At 34.5% G+C, this 12,746-nt stretch overlaps 1 protein-coding gene across 6 annotated transcripts in view; it reads left to right on the top strand.

Moving 5' to 3' along the window:
• Positions 1 to 12,746, top strand: part of ERBB4 (erb-b2 receptor tyrosine kinase 4) — a 1,102,331-nt gene that overhangs the window by 80,171 nt on the left and 1,009,414 nt on the right. The window lies entirely within an intron of this gene.

The following is a 12,746-nucleotide window of genomic DNA, read 5'->3' as shown; positions in this document are numbered from 1 at the left end:
AGAGCTGCTGTATTTTAATCCCTAGTATACTGGTCTCTATGTAATTTGCTTTGTAGTGAATCATAAAAATGTGATGATGCGTGGTATTAGCTGCCCTAAGGAAGCCCTTCCACAGGGTTAGATCATGGTTATATCAATTAAACCAGTTCTATTGGGAGATATTTTAAATCACTTACCTTTATTTAATATCAAAGAGTCTAGACAAGTGGTTGATGATTTTTTTAACACGTGACACAAATCCTTTTTTATACTTTTCTTTTGTAAACACAGCTCAAATATCAACTTCCCTTGAAATATTCTCCAACTTCACCACAAAAAATTAGTGGTTTATTCGTATACAAAATGTTTATCATAGTCCTTAACAATTGTATTGACATATTTTCTTCACGGCCGTCTCAACAGTTGGACTATAAAATATAAAGCCTGGCTCCTTTTTAAGTTCTCTTTTATTTAAAATATTCTTCATTCTCGAATTCCTAATGCATATGAGAGTATCTAGGATATAGTTGTCTCTCCAATTAATATTTGTTCATTGATTCACAAACTGAATGTATTAAAATCAGATAGTTTTATCAAAATCATGAAACTGCCTTTTGCTTAACATAGTGTAGACATAGGCTATCGGGAGACTACCATGCATTTACATTTCTTACTCATATTTCAAATATGAACATTAAAAGTAAAACTATGTAGTGTTAAATACTCAACTCTATCTGGCTTTCTGGTAACCTGCAGGGAAGCCGGCCTCAGTCTACCAGCATTGCCTTGGCCTTTGGAAGTGTTTTATAATGTCTTCTGGGTATTTATCTACTGGAATATGGACAGGATCATTGTCTATTTTTGTTGATCAGCCTTAAATATATGGGGGCCAGGCAGCAACCCTCAGTTGATTCCCTTAACATAAAAAGGATAGGTTTGTTCATTAAGAAATACATCATGTTACATAGATGACGTGCAGCCCATATATTACATCATGTATAACATTTTCTCTTTGTAGAATGCGTCTCTTGATTTAAGAACTCCTGGAGAGAACTATAACGGGAATATAATGTGATAGTTTGCAAGTGGAGAAGTATGTTACATGTCGTACTAACTGGAAAGAAAGTGTTTACTTTCTGTACTATGGCTTTACATTTCAGCCGAATGGTTATAAAATGAAGAATTCATAATTTAGAACTGAAGTAGAAGAACCCATAGTTTTAAAAATGGAGAATGGAGCTGCAAGATTGATCTTTATCTGAAAAATTGGAAATAGCAGTTTTCATTAAACGGCTGTGGTTTTCCGTGGAAGTGATAACCACTATGGAAACTGATATAATTAAGTTAAAATTATTAAATAGATAAAGCTAATGTAACTAAGACTGTGATTAGCTTAATTCGTACAGGAGATGATATCAATTATTTACATTCTTTATCCACTTTCTTTTCTAAACTGCCTAAATTTCACTTACTCTCATTCACTGAGAGTTCTTTTATGTCACAGTTAGGGGAAAACAGGAAGAAAAAACCAAATGGATAGTTCTGAATTTGTCCCAAGATTTTTTTTTTTGTCTTCTTTTTTCTTGGCTATCTCTCTGAAGTAGCACTGTAAAGGAGTCGCTGTCAACTAAAATCTTTTTCGGCAGTTGAGTCATATGCTTCAGAAAACATGTTCAGTGTATACTAATATGCCTTCACTGTTTAAAGACTGCTGTTATTGCTGCCATAACACATTACCACTCTTAGTGGCTTAAAACAATACAAATTAGTTTTCATAGAGTTCTGGAAGCCAGCAGTGCACAGTGGGCTTCACTGGGCTAAAATCAAGGTGTCCGTGGCATTGCGTTCCTTCTGGAGGCTCTGGAAGAATCCAGTTAGTCTTTTCCAGCTTCTACTGGCTGTCTACATTCCTTGCTTATGGCCCTGGGCCAGCATTCTCATCACTCCAATCTCTGCTTCCTGCCTCACCTCTTGTCTAATTCTGAGCTGCCTGCCTTTCTTTTTCTTATAAGTACCTTTTTGATCACATTGGGCCTACCCAAATAATGCAATATGATCTCGCATCTCTAGCATCTTAGTTTTATCATATCTGCAAAATCCCTTTTGCCATGTAAGTTTAACACATTCACAAGTCCCAAGGGTTAAGGCATGGACGTCCTTGGAGTCACTGTTCTGCCTTCCACGGGAACTCTGCTCGATATAGCCAGACTCTCCCCACTGTTACCATTTAGGTCGTTATTACTATCACTTCCCTGACTTCTGTGGGGTTTAAATGAAAACCTAGGTTAGCAATTCCCAGGCTCATGAAACATACCTTAGTACGTCATGATCACCTCTGAAGTGTGTCCCAAGTAATTTGTAACCAGGAATAGTTAAGCGCCAATTTGTTTTTAATGATTTACTTCTTTTCAAATAAATTAGAGTACAGGCAAGGTTATTCCCATAACTTATTCTCATCCTGCTAATGATTTCTTGAATGGGAGAAAAAGAGATATGTGTTACAATATACTTACAAAAAATATATATAGCCCAAATCTATAGTAAGTATCTATTATGGATGTATTATAAATTAATAGCTATAATTATGAATTTTTGTAATTACAAAATCTGGGGTGTTCATCTAGTCCTTATACCTGTATGAGGATATTTTATAGTTGTGAATGTCGTTTTTCATGTCGGTCATGGATCAGTGGACAGAATTTGATACCTTTTGCTCTTGAGGGCCAAAAGTTAATGCACTGTGAATAGAGCAAAAGTTAATGCAGTGTGAATATAGTCCACAAAAAGGCTTAGGTAAATAGTTATAATAATGCAAATTATGATAATTAAAATAAAAGCAATAATAAAAAGAATAGTGTGAAGTATATTAAAACCAGTTTGGAAAATACATGGTGGCAAGTGTCACTTGGGGTAATATTTATTATTATCATCTCATTGGGCAAAGCTAGATATAATTAAATACAGCCTTAATTGTTTTAACAAAAATGCACATTTGACTTAATTAGTTTTTCTTTCAATACATTTTACTTATTACAGAAACTGATATTTTTCACCACAAATTATCAAATGTGGTTTGTGTCTGAAATCTTTTTCATCTCATCCCACCACCAAAATTTCAGAAGTCAGCTATTTATCATTAGCAATAAAATAATTGTGCTAATGACACTTTTGATGATTAATGTGCATCAAATTTTGTAACAAACTGGAAGGACATTTCCAAGATACAATAAATTGGTGAATAAATCTGTTTCAAGGTAATACATCGTGGTGATGTTCTGTGCTATTGAGTAATAAAGAAAAAATAGCATTAGGAAAAGAAATCTGGACATTTTAACGAGTTATGGAAAAATGAGAGAAGCCACATTTTCTTTTTAAAAGAAAAAAGAAACCCACACACAAAATCAGCACTTGGACTGGATAGAAATATGAAGAGATAAATGATCTCATATGCATTCAGTGGGAAGAAAAGTTTGAGGCAATGAGGCTAAACATAAAAGAGGAAAAGTGAACGTAACCTCAGTGACCACATGCTACAAACCCAAATGGAAAGAGAATCTGGGAGTATCAGAGAATGAAGCTATAAAACCTTAATAGCAATTAAAATAGAGACAAAATTCTGGAGTGGATAAACAAAGTAGTGCCTATTACAAAAGAAAATACACTAGTATCATGGAAGAAATTATTTAGTAACTGCTTTCAAATAGTTGAATCATAGACACAGATTTCTGAGGTTTTAAGCTCATTATTTTGGCTCCCTGGTTTCTCCTAGGATGCAGTATAGAATCTCCATGCCTGGTGTTTATATACAAACAGAAGCTGCTTTTTCTTTCTTTCATTATTTCTTTTTAAAGTGAAAGTTAATACCTTTTATATGTTACAGAGAAGAGGCAGAAAAAGCCATACTCCCACTACGGTACAATGCGCTGAGGATCAACCGGCAGGAGGATTATACACATGGCTGGATACAGTTTATTCATTTGTTCTTTTGCTTTTAGATAACAAATGCTGGTATTCTGCAACATCTTGTGTGATTAGCAAATGTGAGGTCAAAATGAATCTTTTAACAGTTGTTTAGAAATAGTTTGATTTTCTTAATTATATTAGCATTTATTTATTTGGAATACATTCCAATACTCAATTTACATGCATATCTCTTTCAGTTTTCTTCCTTAGAAGTCAACTCTGTTGAGTACACAAAACAACAGGAACAAAGATTTAGACTTGACACATGCATTAAAATCATTACTAATATTTTGCATGCGAGTATCCTTGGAAGTGTGCCTGCGAAGTGGAACATCATCATAATATTATCTTAGAGATCATGGTAAAAGGGCCATATTTTAATTGAACATTTTCGTAGTGGAATCTTTTGAATAATTCAGTTACCAACACCTCTTAAGCCACTGATTTTGAGTCTGAAACAAGACAGCTTAACACCAGATTCTGTGTGATATTGAATTCTGCTTCATGAGAAATGGTAGTGTGATTCTGTTCTATTTGATTCAGCTCAATAACCATTTCTGAAGCACTTAATTTTTCTGTGAAAGATCTCAGATGAGCATATGAAAATAATTAAGACACAGTGTAAGGTTTTTGGCAGTTTAAAAGCCGATGTGGAAGAAAGAAATATTTGCAACTAGCATTAATGTTATAAAATGCACACACACATGTTGAAAATATATATATTGAATATATGTATACATACACACACACATATATATACATCTTTTATAAAGAGTTAGATGTTTAGTATACTATGTAAGTGACAGAAAATTAGCTTTTACTTGTGTTGGCCTATTACTGGGATGTTTATTTAAATATTCATATATTTTCTTCTTACTTCTATAACTCTTAAACCTCTAATATAGTGCTTATTATGTTTATTCCTTCTTTAAAAATTGGATTAAATTCATACAGATGAAAGGCAAGATGTGCAGGATGGACACTAACTGTTACTTTAAGGAAACTCAAAGATGGTATTTATGGAAGACATTTTCCGTGGTATAAAGAATAGCCAGTAATAAAGGACAGGGGAGCATCTTGAAAACATTTCTGGGGCAATGTAATTATTAGTCTTCATTAGCTTAAGAAGTCACAGTTTTTTAAAGGGAGAAAGAATAGGTCTTTGGAGGACAAATTAGAGGAATTAGCTAGAAACATTAGGTGAAATGTATTATTTCACCTTTTGAAAAATTTGATACTGATTAATTCTTTGTTTTGTATTGACTTTCTTTCCTGATAAAATAATTGATCAAGCTATTTCCTCCTATTAACTCCCAATGACTCTTTTCACACACTTTAAAGACATACGGGTTAGATTTACTACTTATTTATCAGTTCCATTTAATATTTGCACTTCAGGTTTACCAGACTTTAAATCATTTTTACTCTGATGGTAAAAGTATCAGATTTTAGGAAAACTAGTGAAGTGCATGGAGCCTAAATCTGCTGAACTTTTCATTTTCTTTGAAATGACGAATAAGCTAGGTTTTCACCTACACTGTCTGCTTTAGGATATCTTTTTCTCTTTGGAGAAGTTAGGGATGGTGGTGTCATATTTCTGTTAAATATAGCTCACATGGATCTTCTTTGCTTTCCCTTTGGATTTTGAGTTGCAAGCTCATTATCATATCCTGCAGGGCACCGAATGACCCAGTCCTTGACTACCTCTCTAATAGCATCATATTCTGGTCGATCACCCCTCCCCCAATTTATCATGCTATTATACTAGCTTTCTATTTTGTCCTTCAAATGTGAAATCAGCTTATTATTTATAAACCCCAGGGCTTTTATACTTATATTTTTTAAATTCTTGAACACTCTTTCTTCAGGTCTTGGAATGGCTACCTGAATCTTTGTTAAAATAAACTCTAATGTCACTTTCTCAAGAAGTCCTTTCCTGATTATTCTTGTTAAACCTAAAACTTTCTTCTCCCACTTCCACCAGAAATTCTCTGTCATATTATTCTGTTTTCTTCATAGCCATACCTGACCAATATCGTGTAAGTTTTATGCCTTCAGAAATAATACCTTTTAACAGTAGAGAACAGTTTTAAATTAAAGAACTAAAGCTATAGTAGCAAAATTTCACACTTCAGATCTAAATGGGAGGTGTTCTGAAGGGCAGGAAGGCACATCTCAGAATGTCTGAATTCACTACCCAAAAATGCCTTACAAATATAAGATTTGGGGAAGACACATTTTATCTAGATCATAGCTGAATGTGTGTATTAAAAGGACTTCTCATAAAAAATACCAAGCAGTTTGAGTGAATTAATGGAAAACTGGAAATTAGAGCTAGAAACACAATTCATGACAAATTTAGAAGTAAGCCAGAATATTTAATTTTGACTGTGGGTGAGCTAAGAATTAAAGGTGCAGTTCTGGCCCTATCGCCACCAGCAGAGTGACCTTGAGGCAGTCTTTTCCCTATTCTGACTTCATTTTGCTGATCTGTAAAACGGAGCTTCCTGCGTCAGCAAGAACTTGTATAGGTATGTAAGATGACTGAGAAATAGTGAAGCACAGTGTTGACAGCCTGTTCTTTAGAGTTCAAATCTAGTGTCTACTTACTTTCTAGCTGTATAACCCCGGGTTAGTTACTTGGTCTCTCTGAATATCAGACAGACATCTAGTTTTTCTAACACAATTTATTACGAATTCCACACTTTTCCAGTGATTTGAAATACTATGTTTATCATATGTTTAATTCTCATATACGTACAAATCTGTTTCTGGATTCTCTATTCTGCTTTTTAATTCTATTTGTCTCTTTTGGAGACAGTATCACAATGTTTAACTTATCCAAACTTTCATGCCTCTTGTACAGTTGTTTTTTCTGGTTTGGCAATAGTGTCAATGCCTCAACTTTTATTTCTCCCCCAAAACCAGTCCCCCACCAAATTGTAATTTTGATTGGAATTGCATTAAATGTACAGATTAGCAGAAGGATAACTGACATGTTTGTAATATTGTCATTGAAAGTTTGATGTTCCATGTATTCCGGTCTTCTATTCATTCAATAAAATTTATAGATATATTTGTAAGTCTTTCCCATGTTTCATTAAGTTTGTTGCTGTAAGTTTATGGCTTTTTATATAATTGTGAATATGATTTTTTTCTCCCTTACTTTGGAAATGGAAACCTATTGATTTGTATATTTATATTATTTCTGGCAAATATACTGAACAATTATATTAGTTCTAATAGTTTTTCATCTCCAAGATTTTTCTATGTAGATAATCATAAAATCTGTAAATAATGATTTTGTTTTTTGTGTCCAATATTTACCTATTTATGTTTATTTGGGGAGAGAATTGAACTTCATGTGTTATGTGTGACATAGGGGTGTCAACTACCTTGCAGGTCCATGGTAAGCGTTGGTAATAGGATAAAACACTAGCATGTAGTAGGAATTTGGTAAATGTAACTAGTCAGTATTTTTACTGGACTGTCTATGACTTGTAAAGTTACTAAGTATACCAAATTCAAAAAAATCTGTTTGAATAGTTTACTTTCAAATATATGTTATTTCAAGAAAAGTTTCACAATTATATCCTGTAAGAAAATCGTTGCATGTTTCCCTCATAATTTTTGTTCTTGCTTAAATGTGCTTTAAAACACGACAGAAGTGATTGAAACAGTTAGAGAGTAGCTAATAAGTAATCTTAACTAATTCTACACTGAATTACGGTTTTTAAAACAGCAGGGAAGTATGCAGCAGAAGTGCTTCGAGGGTTAGTGAACCGCAGTGTCACCATTCATGGGACAGACGGCAGGATTTTTGTGCACCAGACAAAGGAGGTTCAGGGTGAATGATTGATATGCGTTGGATCGTTACTTACGATAACCTACTAATAGAGAAATATTTAAAAAATTTGGTACATCACCTCACTGTAATATTTTGTAGCCTTTAGCATAGAATTTATGAGAAACTGCATATAAATATAGAAAATGCATGTCACATGTAATGCAAAAAAGGAAAACATAAATGGTATCTACCTTATGGGAAAATTATGTATGTATATGGACAAAAACTAAAAGAGAGAATATCTAAGATGTTGAAATTACAGATGATTTTTTGTAAAATTCTTTCATTTATGTATTTTTTAATGAACAGGTTTAGGAACCTATAGACCTTCTGGTTTCAGTATGATATAATAATCTTTCTTTTGCCAGAACGATTAATACAAGTTGAGGAATAGAGACGCAAGTGACAAGTTTTTAGGAAATCCTGTGTAAGCAAGATGTTTAATTTATTTCATGTCTTTGGGCTTTCTTTCAACCATGCCCTAATTAATTTTCATAAGAACTGTTTAATATTTTTTTCTAGTCTATATTAATTAGGAAATACTGTTTAAGAGTTTGAGATTATAGAAACATTATTTACTAATTATTTTTATGTATATATGTGTTTATTCATAATTATTTATTCATTCAACAAACACTTATAAAGTACTCATATTATATTACACAGTGTGCTTGCTAACTGTTGAAGACATTAAAAAAAATATGAGACATCACCCTTTATCTTCTAGGAGTTTACAGTTGAAAGGAAATGATCAATAATATTTGTTCACCAGGCATTTTGCTAGTTGCTTTTTATATAACATCTTACAACAACCCAATGATGATGGTATTTTTCTCCTATATTTATGGGCATGAAAACAGCTGAAAATGGTTAATAACTTATCAAACTTTTTATAGCAAGTAATAGAGTTAGGAGTAGAATTTAAGACTGGTTCCAAAACCCATTTTTCCTTCCCATTACACAATGCTACATCACATCTCTCCTTATAGACAGAAAAATTTACCTGGTGGATGTTACCTGAATTGTGAACTCTATTCTAGAAGAAAATAAGCAGTCACTTTAGGCTTGGCCTCATAGACATAAGACTCTAAAGAGGCACAAATAGATACTAATGAAATAATACGGCTTACAGTGCTAAGTTTATGCCTAGAATATTATGTAAGCAGAGCTAATAAATGAATTGGTCCACCAATGAACCTGGGAGTGACAGTGATGAAATATCAGGGTGGCTTCCTGAAGGAGTTGATATTTTAACTAAGTTTTAAAGGATAAATAAAATAATCAGACGAAGAGGAGGAGAAGGTTTTCCAATTAGAGGAAAAGGCATGGAGGCAAGAAGTAGAAGGGTATGGGCAAGAGACTACACTCTGTGGTGTTTCTGAGAAACAAGGGGCAAGGCAGAAATTGGCTAGAGAATCAGGTCTACAAGGTAGACACTAACCAGAGTACAGGGGGTCTTGTGTGACCCACAGAGACATCTGAACATTGTTCTGTAGTGTAGACAATAGAGAATACTTAGGAGTTTTTAGCAAGAGGGGTTATTAGTCAAAGACGGTCAGAATGAATTTCTCCTAAAAACTTACTTTTGACTAAGCCTCCTGGTTTTCTTGTGTTCTATATATCAGAACTTAAAGTATATGCAGAACACAGGTTGAAATGGTTATCACCTGTGAGAGCCTTCTGTTTATAATAAAAGGAATCAGAATACTAGTTATCACAGATCTTACAGTTTAAAAATTGCTACATAAGCCACTATCTGATTTTACTACCAAGTTCAGCCCCAGCTAAGAACGCTGCCTTTGATGTGCAATCCTCAAATGTAAAAGCTAGTGAGAGGAAGGGAAAGGCTGTGTCCTAGGGAGCTCGAATAAGTATCAGCAGACTGCTGTGCCTAGTAATCTCCTTATATTCTCTGGAGCAAACTGGTTTAGGAGTAGTTCTTGATGGGGTAAATGAGAATAATGGCCATCAAGGATGAGCACCATGCAAGTCTTTCTTCTGCTCTGTACTCAGTTTCTGTGGATTTCCTTATTGTTAACAACTTATCTTACCCTGAGATCATATGATTTGCTTCACAACCAGTCTCCATTTTTTACACAACGCTGGGGTCTCTAGTCAATTCTAGTGCTTGTATTTGTAACCTCTGGTTTACCTGATCTCCAACCCGATCTTGTGTCTGGTGAGTTCTGCCTACCTCTATTCTTTGCCTGCTGTCATTAATGATGAGGCATCCAGATTGTCTATTTTAAGTTAAATGTTTGAAAGCCTCTTTGGTTTAGGAAAGGTTTGGCCATCCCCATTATGTTTGTGGGATTGCTACTTTAAGGTTGACAGACATCTATGGTTTGAGTCTTATTGTGTCAACCTTAACTTTTGCTCTTATTTGAACTGAATACAGATAGAACCACTTGTACATTTTTTCTCTATGTGTCAAAAAAGGCAAAGAACATTCTATACAGCTATTGAATTTAATACTTGAATAGGATATCAAGAAACTGAGGCCCAGAGAGAAGAAATGAAGTTTCTGAGAGGTTGACACAAGGTCACATAGCTACTTAGTCGCTATTTCTCTTATCCATTCTTTTTTCTCTTGAGAGAGTATTAATGCATTTCTCCTGAAGACAGAACAGCCTATCAGCATAAGCTGGCTGAGTCTTTTAATTACTATAATATATTTTCTTATCATATTTCGTCAATGTCAGCTATGGCTCCTTGGAGATAATGTGGCTTTCTAAATTTTCTGTCTTTTATTTGTAGAATGATGTTATATTTCTTTCTTTCAATATATGATTTATAACTGATATAAACTTTTTAATTTCTAAATGAATTGATTCAGTTTGTTTTTAAGGTCTTAGTGATTGATTTTTCTGAGCTTTTTTATTTACCATGGTCTGTTTATATTGCTGCCAGTGTTGGCCAGAAACCTTTTCTAGAGAGTACATGTAATAATTTATTCATCAGTCTCTGGTCTTGTCTATGTTATATACAATGATTGACAAATTTTTATGGCACATCTTCTCCCTTCTTTTGTGATTATAATTACTCTTTTTTCTTGGGCCATGTATTGAATTTCCTATTCATTGAGCAAGGCTCTCAACTGAGAAATCATTTCTAGGCCCTGACATACCTGGAAACTTTCTGGAACACACCAAGGGAGCACTGTTTCTTTTCTTTTTCTCACCACTCTATTTAAGTGTAAAGTTATAAATGTTAAGGCAATTAACCTAGTATTAAAGTACAATTGTTAGGAGCTAGACCTTTGGGATCAGAGAGCCAAGAGATAGTCCTGGCTCTGGAACTTGGACCAAGTATAATTTTAAGACTGTGTTTTTTTGTCTAAATTATATTAACATCTATCTCAGGGGCCAATATGAATAAATTAGGAAATAGATAAAAATAGTTTCTCTAGAGCTTGGAATTTAGTATGTGCTCAATAAATGTTAGCTTTTATCACTAGTTTTGTGCATGTTTTCATTCCTACGAGTATAGAATTCTTATAATTATGTCCTTTATTTTATTTATTGCATTTTCCCATAATAGAAGTATTAATAAGAGTTTATGTTCGTTTTCTAGATTCAATGGGAGGGGTTCTTTTGATATCACCAACTTAGAATTCCAGGGAAAGGCAGCATTATATGTTCAAAATAAGCAGGTGTTTACAATGCAAAATTTTTGGGTCCTATATAAGTGTTGCCCAGGGTTAGAAAATATTTGAGATCTTTGGTGGTAGTGGGACTAGGGAAGGTTTCTCTTGGGGATTAGGTGGAACGGTAGGAGATGGCAACTGAAAACAAGAGAGCACCGGGGAGGACCATCTACACCATCTTGTCCATAATTTCCTCTGGGCATGCCTAGATTTCAAATCTTCTCTTTTAAGATCTCAGCTTTGTTTGTTTAAGTCCCGTGAGACTTAGAAACAGCATCGTTTCTTTCCTACAAGGTATATGAATGATGACATAGCAAGTTATTCCAGTTATTTGATGAATATGCTTCTAAGTAGAAAAATGTTTGAGTTTAGTTTTCCTTTTTTTTTTTTAAATATTTTATTTTTTTCCTTTTTCTCCCCAAAGCCCCCCGGTACATAGTTGTATATTCTTAGTTGTGGGTCCTTCTAGTTGGGGCATGTGGGGTGCCGCCTCAGTGTGGCTTGATGAGCGGTGCCATGTCCGCGCCCAGGATTCGAACTGAGGAAACACTGGGCTGCCTGCAGTGGAGCGCGAGAACTTAACCACTCTGCCACGGGACTGGCCCCTTTACTGTTTTTTCTTTTCCTTGAATGTTTTCTTCTGAAAATGGAAGAAAGACGGATAATCTTGAAAAATAAAATTCTTCATACTTTACATTTTTTTCCAATAGGCAGGTTACAGTAGCCTCACACGTTTTACATTTCTTGAATGTAATGAGAATGGGCTACATAATAGAAGCATTTGAATGTCGTGGTTTGGATTCCATATCATAAGGAGATTACAAATAGAGTTACTGCTGGCAAATTAAAGAGGAATGGGGTGTGTTTTGATTCTGAAAATGAGTGTTGCCCCTGGCACAAGGCAAAGAGTCGGGATTCCCTTTGAGAATCTGCAGTTTACTAAGGTGAATGTGTCTATGCATATATGTATATGGGTGAAGTCTCTTGATGCCGTTGATTCCAAGTTGTCATAAAACAGTATGGTTATTTTTTTCACACTCTCTCCAGCCATACTCCTAAGGCCCCTGTGACTCTGTCAGGAAGCTCTTTGTCTTCTCCCACAACCCTTCTGATAGGTGTTCCAACTATATAATGCAGGGAAAATATGAATTCCGGCACCTTTTCTCAATCCCAATGTTCTGAAGTGTGGAAAAACCTGTAATTCCCATAACCATCATCTAGGTACTTTAGGGACAAAATGTTGCCATTTGATTGTATCTCTGGCTTTCTAGCACTTCTCAAATTCAAAGGCTTGCTGATCACATGAAATCA

This window comes from Equus caballus, chromosome 6, assembly GCF_041296265.1.
Source record: "Equus caballus isolate H_3958 breed thoroughbred chromosome 6, TB-T2T, whole genome shotgun sequence".
Taxonomy (NCBI): Eukaryota; Metazoa; Chordata; class Mammalia; order Perissodactyla; family Equidae; genus Equus; species Equus caballus.
This window is presented reverse-complemented; position numbering and strand designations above follow the sequence as displayed.